General features: G+C 44.7%; 1 protein-coding gene across 2 annotated transcripts in view; it reads right to left on the bottom strand.

Moving 5' to 3' along the window:
• Positions 1–5,511, bottom strand: part of ERAP1 (endoplasmic reticulum aminopeptidase 1) — a 37,899-nt gene extending 32,388 nt beyond the window's left edge. For both annotated transcript variants that reach the window (XM_064274267.1, XM_064274268.1), the window contains exon 1: positions 5,395–5,511. The gene's annotated coding sequence lies outside the window, so the exon portion shown is untranslated. The remainder of the gene's footprint in view (positions 1–5,394) is intronic.
• Positions 5,512–7,603: the final 2,092 nt, after the last annotated feature.

Raw genomic sequence — 7,603 nt, forward strand, 5'->3', positions numbered from 1 at the left:
AAGAACTACTTTAGGTGAAGGGAAAGACAACACACAATACAGGGGAGGTCAGCACAACTGGACTAAACCAAAAGCAAATAAGTTTCCTGAATAAACTGAACGCTTAGAAGGCTAGTGTAGCAAGGGCCGGGGTTTGGGACCATGATTTCAGAGGACATCTAAGTCAACCGGCATAACAAAATCTATTAAGAAAACATTCTGCATCCCACTTTGAAGAGTGGCGTCTGGGGTCTTAAATGCTAGCGAGCAGCCATCTAAGATGCATCAATTGGTCTCAACCCACCTGGATCAAAGGAGAATGAAGAACACCAAGGACACAAGGTAATTACAAGCCCAAGAGACAGAAAGCGCCACAGGAACCAGAGACTACATCATCCTGAGACCAGTAGAACTAGTTGGTGCTCAACTACAACCGATGACTGCCCTGATGGGGAACACAACAGAGAACCCCTGAGGGAGCAGGAGAGCAGTGGGATGCAGACCCCAAACTGTCATAAAAAGACCAGACTTAATGGTCTGACTGAGACTAGAAGGACCCCGGTGGTGATGGCCCCCAGACCTTCTGTTGGCCCAGGATAGGAACCATTCCCGAAGCCAACTCTTCAGACATGGATTGGACTGGACAATGGGTTGGAGAGGGATGCTGGTAAGGAGTGAGCTTCTTGGATCAGGTGGACACTTGAGACTATGTTGGCATCTCCTGCCTGGAGGGGAGATGAGAGGGCAGAGGGGGTTAGAAGCTGGCGAAATGAACAGGAAAAGAAAAGGGTGGAGGAAGAGAGCAGGCTGTTTCATTAGGGGGAGAGTAGTTGGGAGTATGTAGCAAGGTGTGTATAAGTTTTTAGGTGAGAGACTGACTTGATTTGTAAACTCTCACTTAAAGCATAAAAAAAAAAAAAAAAGATTCCCTCCACCTCAGACTTCTTGGCCAAGTAACCAAGGCCTTCTGTGTCTGGCAGTGTGGGAAACCAAGGCTGGGCTCCAGCCTTATCTCCCACAAACCCCTGTATGTGTCCTAGAATCAAACTATGGGTTTTGGTTGTTTGCAGAACATGTCCAGTACTTTCCTCCCTCTGCATCTCTACTCAAGGTTGCCCTCCACCTCAACAGCTTTCACCCATCTTTCAAGGCCCAACTTCAGTGAGACATCCCAGGGAACCCTTCCCTGTACATCCCAGGTACAAGTGACTTCTCCCTTTGAAATGCACAGCACTTCCTTAGTTCCTCTCATGGTATTTTACCACACCCTGCCTTATAATACTGTTGCTGACGCACCTATAACATCTTTCCCGCAACATTCTAAGCTCCCTGAAGATAAGAACAACATATTTATCCCTGTATTTCCCATGGCACCTAGAAATACATCATGCACATGAGGGGCTTGATATAAACTCCTGAAGTGAATTAAGGATTTCGCCAATGACTGTTCTCTCGTTAAGCCCCAGCAATAGGCTACAGCCAAGATTCTGTGATCATGTTCCAGTGTGTTTGGCTCTTCCCCTGAAAAACTAGCTCTTTTTGGCTGGCTTCACTTCTAATATTAAGTGTTCAATTTTTGAAACACAGCATTTCATGGTTCTGGCAGGTCTTACAGAGTTAGTTTTTATTAACAATTCTCTAAAAGTGATGCGGCTCAAATGAAGGCTCCCAAAACAGTAGTCTAATTAATATAAGCAGCCCCTTCCCAAAAGCAGTGCAATTCTTTTTTAGTTTAAACTCCATGAGCGCACTTAAAGGGACAGAAGCCAAGAACAGAAAAGAATGAATACATATGAAGCTCCTACTAAGTTTTAAGCATTGTGTCAGGTACTTTACACACATTATTTCTCTCCTATAACCTATTAGTCCCACTTTGACATAAGGAAACTGAAGCAATAAAACTCATGTAACTTAGTCAAGTTCACAACTAGTTGGAATGGAATCCAGGTCTCTTTGCTTTTTCCACTTCCACAAATTCTCTTCCTAAGCCTTTAAGTTTTTACTTTCTCATTTCCTATGTGACCCTCTACTTATTTTTCCTTTGCACGTTATGAAGTCTCACAATGCACATTGTTTTAAGAACCCAAGGTAGCCTATGTATGGTTCAAAAAATATAGACAGTGATATAAATATATGTGTTCACATGCATGTATATACGTGTGTGTTTGTGCATGTATATACAAAAAGATATATATATAAATAAATATATATAAAATCATTTCATCAATTCCAAATCATGGCAACCCCAGGTGTTTCAGAGAAGAACTGCTCCATAGGACTTTCTTGGCTGTAATCTTTACAGAAACAGATCATCTAAGCCTTTCTCCCGCAGCACCGCGGAGTGAGTTTGAACCACCAACCTTCTGGTTAACGGTCAAGCGCAAACCATTTGCACTCCCCAGGGAAAGTTGTATGTGTATATATATACATACATATGTGCATACATATATATACACGCATATACATACAAAAAATATATATGCATATTTAAAACCAGTAACTAGTTGCCATCAAGTTGATTTCAACTCATGGTGACCCCACTGTGTCAGAGTAGAACTCTGTACCATAGGGTTTTCAATGACTGACTTTTCAGTAGATTGCCAGGCCTTTCTTCTGAAGTGCCTCTGGTTAGTCACGAACTACCAACATTTTGGTTAGCAGCCAAGGACCTTAACCATTTGCACCACCCAGAGACCATATATATATATATATATATACGTTCAGAAAACTGGCTGAGTTCTTGTTCTTGTCACCTACTGTGTGACCTTGAGGAAGTTATTTAATGTCAGCTTCATTTTCTTCACGTGTAAAGTGAGATAAAACAATAATAATACCTTTCTCATAGGGTTGTTGTGAGGATTAAATGAGTTAGAATAGTTTCAGTCAATCGTTCCTCAAACATTTATTGAAAGCCTATTATGTGCCCTGGTGGCACAGTGGTTAAGAGCTATGGTGTGCTGCGGCTGCTAACCAGAAAGGTCGGCAGTTCAGATCCACCAGCTGCTCCTTGGAAATCCTATGGAGCAGTTCTACTCTGTGCTATAGGGTCGCTCAATCGGAACCAATGGGTTTGGTTTTGGCTTTTATTATGTGCCTGGTGTTTCGCCGGGCACTAGGATTACAAAACAACATAAAGTCTTTGATCTCAAAAAGCTTACAGAATTGGAAGAAAGACAGGAAAACAGGTTTTTAATAAGTTTACAAATATATATATATATATTACAAACTGAGGTAAGGGCTATAAAAGGAAAAAAATACACACATACTAAGACAGAGTAGCAGGGCAGAAAGATTTACATTCGGTGCTCTCTGAGGATATCTTAGTTAAACCTAAACTATAAGTCTCAATTATAGCTAAGTTTAAGAAAGGCACGAGAAGGAAGAGTGGTCCAGACAGAGGGAGCAGCAAGCATGTGTGGAGGCTCAGAGGTATGAAGGCCAGTGAGCCTAAAGCACTGCACACAGTGGGGGACAAGGTGAGTCAGGAGAGATGTGCATTGGCAGGACAACCACACAGCCTTGGAGGCATGTTAAGGATTCTGGATCTCATCCTAAGCGCCGTCAGAAGCCACTGGAAGGGTTTTGAGCTAGGAGGTCTTGTGATCCAGCTTAAGTTTTAGGAGATCATCCTGGTTACTGTATGCAATGTGGAGGACAGGAAGAGAGCAAGATGGAAGGCCAGGAGACCAATTAGGAAGTTCCTGAAGTAGTCTAGACAAGGTAGGCTAGTGCCTTGTTTTTCATGGTGTCAACAGAGACAGAAATTGATGGATTCACATTTGTATTTAGAGTGGACTGGAAATAGGGAGTAAGAAGAAGATGGTATCAAGGAGAGCTCCCAGGTTTCTAAAATGAATGTCTGGGTAGTCAGAGCTGCCCTTTACAGAGCTGGACAAGGCCAGAGGGGTGACAGGTTTAAAAGGACGAGGAGAAATCTAGAGTTCATTTTTTAATATGTTTGAGATGTCTATGAGACATCCAAGGGGAAATAATCACACAGGCAATCCAATACACAGGATTAGAGCAGAGATGAAGTTGTAAAAGGACTTTCTTGTACCTGACTATACTGCTTTAAATATTTAAAAAGTATTTTCTTCTGGCATCTGATCATACAAAAACATCTCTCACAGTCAATTTTGTCAATAAAAGTGCAGCAAGCTATTACCTAACTTTACTTCCAAGACAGAAATAGTTAAAAATATTTTTTTAGAAGCCTTATTTAGCATGCCTTTGGTGAGTCTGAATTTTCCCACTCATTCAGGAAGTCAGGGGCAACTGGTCAGGCTATTTTACTCTTTATTTGGTCATGAAGGAAAGCGAGGAGTTCCTGGGTGGTACAAACAGTTAATGCACCTTCTGCTGCTACCCAAAAGGTTGGAGGTTCTAGTCCATACACAGGTACTTTGGAAGAAAGGCCTGGTGATCTACCGCTAAAAGATCACCCACTGAAAACCCTATGGAGCAGTTTTACTGACACACATGGAGTCACCATAAGTCGGAATCAACTTAAGGGCCATTGGTTTTGTTGCTGTTGTTTGTTTGTTTGAAATTTTTCTGTCCAGGTTAAGGTCCACCTAAAAACATGCACAATTCCAGATCTCTGGGTAAGTGATAACTCTGGCCAATTTTTTTTTTAACTTTTTTTTATTTTTCAGTTATTGACCAGATCCTGAATTGAAAGCAAATACTCTGGACATTTAATAGAAAACAGCATTTCTTTATGACCCAGCCTACACAAAAAGAAGTTCCATGAAAAGGATAAGGGTCAGCTCTTCCCCTTCCGCTAATGAAGTTAAGTTGGAGGCCCACCTGGCAAGTGAGGTGCCCATATAGAAAACTTTGTTCCAACACTAGCTTGACCTGAATAAAACCAGGTGTGAAGTGGGGAGAGACAGTCTATTGGTGGCAAGCAATGCAGAAGCAGAGAGAGTACTGATCTACTGGACACACGGGCATGCATTCCATCACAGGACCCTAATCCCCACCCCAGTCAGTAGTTAAACCAAAGCCTCCTTCGTTTCTCTGACAACTATCCGGTAGGTGCCCACCCTGGTGGACAAAGGTCTAACCCCGTCGTCCGCCCCGTCCCCCTCCATTTGGCCCTACTCCGGAGTCGGGGTGGACAGGCAGCCGGCAGGAATTCCACCAAGAGGGGGGGTGCGGAGTAGGCTCCCGCCCGCCAGGAATTGGCGACGCCCGGAGAGCGCACGGAGCAGGAGCACCCGCCATGGGTCCCCTGCCTTCTCCCAAGGACGGGTGGAGGGCCGGGCCATCGCTGAACGCGCCACCCTGTCCGCGGACTTGGGGCCTAGGTCGCCCTTTTCCCCCCCACATCCCCCGCCATCCCTGGCGGGCGCAGGGACAATGCCAAAGCGGTGCGCGCCTCCAGCCGAAATGGGAAGGGGTGCGCTGTACCTGGGGGTGTGGGGCCGGAGCCGGCTCAGCCTCGCGCCGCCTTCGCCTGCCTTGCCCACCCGGAGACCGAAAGTGAAAGTGGAACCGGGGAGCCTGAGGCGGGCCCGGGAGGAGCGCGGCGTCCAGAGCCTTCGCGGGTGGCCCGTGGACCCTGGGTTGAGGCAGGAGCATTGGGACGGGAAACCTGGCAGTAGGCAGAGCGAGGGAGGCCGCCTTTCCCAAGACGGGGATTCTTAAATGAGTGTTGCACGCAGGGAAAGCCCTGTAGCAGGTGGATGAGGCTGGAAAAGCACCCCTTTCTGAATGCGGATCAGTTTATATGTGTGTTGTCTCTTCAGGTACTTTTTTTTTGGTTAGTCCTTTGCAGCGTAAGAGCCTGGGGCAAGAAGGCAAGGTCGGACCCTCTCCGAGACTACTCCGGCAGGATGGGAGCACTGGTCCACCAAGCCTAGATGGGCTCGACGCTCATTGGACTCAATGGGTGTCCATCATCTCTTAGGCTGAGCGTTATTGGCCCACCTCAGAAAGAACCAGGAACCCGGAAGAACTGTTAAAACCGCGGAGCGGGAGAGCTCATTATAGAGGTTCTTTTTTTTTTTTTTCCCCAAGAGTTATCCTCCACTAGCAGGGGGCACTGGAACTCACGGATTTGTTGTTCCCCACGTTAAAACGTTCCCCCTGTTATATCAAAACACATGACCTTTTTTTCATTCCCCTTAGAACATTTAGACTGTATGAAATGTCCAAAAAGCCACGCTTGAGGGTAAACGAGGTAACAGCCAAGAAAGCACGAATGTTCGAATTTACCCAGTGCTACAAGTTGGTGCGTGAAGCGTGGCCCTTCTGAGAGTATGACTCTTTTGTGCTGTACTCAGACTCTCCTGTCACTTCTTTACCTTCTGTTTGAGAACTGGGGGTTCCAACTCACTGAGACAGGATTGTTCAACCTTTTTATTTTTTAAATTATGTCCCCTTTTGAAAAATGTAAATATTTTGTTCTGCATATTCTCTCCAGTCAAGGAAAGTTTGTAATACAAGAATTACAACAACAATGACCCATTATGGTGGAGTCAATGCCGACTTACAGCGACTCTATGGGACAGAGTAGAACTGCTCCATAGGGTTTACGAGGAGCAGCTGGCGGATTTGAACAGCTGACCATTTTGTTAGCAGCTGAGCTCTTAACCACTGCACCACCAGGGCTCCAATGTAAAAATTAACACCCTGCTCCCCCCACCCATCCAACCAGGATGGGTTCAAGGGTAATTTTTTTTACTAAAATTCAACAAGGAATGGTAAATCAGGTACATTCGATAATCTCTGCATGTTAGGAATTGTGGCAGGAGGTGTCAATTGATGGCTATAGCTTCCAAGGCCCCCAGGCTTCTGTGAGTAATCCCAGTTTACTCAAGGTAAGTTCTTGTCCAGTAAACTCATGCATTTCTTCGCTTTTATATTTGTATTTTTGGATGTAAGGTTTCCCTTTAGTGTCTAATAAGTTTTCTTTAAAAGCAAATTCCTTGAAGGTCACAATGGGAAAAGCACAGAGCCTAAAACAGACTGGAGGTTGGTGTATCAGACAACTGAGAAGGTTGGAGAACAGAGGCAGGAAGGGAGCTGAAATGTCAGTCAGGAGAGAGTTTGGACAGTTGCCACCTGTGCCACCTCTGGACTATTCCCTCACAAGCTCTTCCTTGTTCAATCCTTAAACTCAGTTACACTGGCCACAATTTCTTCCTGAAAGTACAGATGCACTATGAACAGAGCAATCGAATGGAATTTGGCAGCATTCCCTTCTTAGTTCTGAGCCTTTTGCAGTTCAGCACTCTGATGGTGATGTGGGGGATACAGACCTTGGACTGAGTACCTCAAACTTTAAGGAGTCCCGATTATAAAGTCTGTGAGATGAAAACTTAGCAAACTACCGTATATAGAAATGGTGTTACAGGGAAGGGGAGAGAGAGAAAGGGCACTTAGGTTTATTGATTAACTACCGGCTGTTAGATACGGTGCTAAATGCTAGCTGTATGTGCATGTACATATGTGTGTGTATAATTTAATCCTCTTAGTAACGCCGTTATAGAGGCATTATGGTTTTAGATAAGAAAAATTGAGCTTTAGACAGGTTGGCAACTTGCCAAAAGTCAGAGAGAAAATAGTGAAGCCTAAATTTGAACCATAGGTAGTATCTTTAACTCTAAAGGCCTTT

This window comes from Loxodonta africana, chromosome 2, assembly GCF_030014295.1.
Source record: "Loxodonta africana isolate mLoxAfr1 chromosome 2, mLoxAfr1.hap2, whole genome shotgun sequence".
NCBI classification, from domain to species: domain Eukaryota; kingdom Metazoa; phylum Chordata; class Mammalia; order Proboscidea; family Elephantidae; genus Loxodonta; species Loxodonta africana.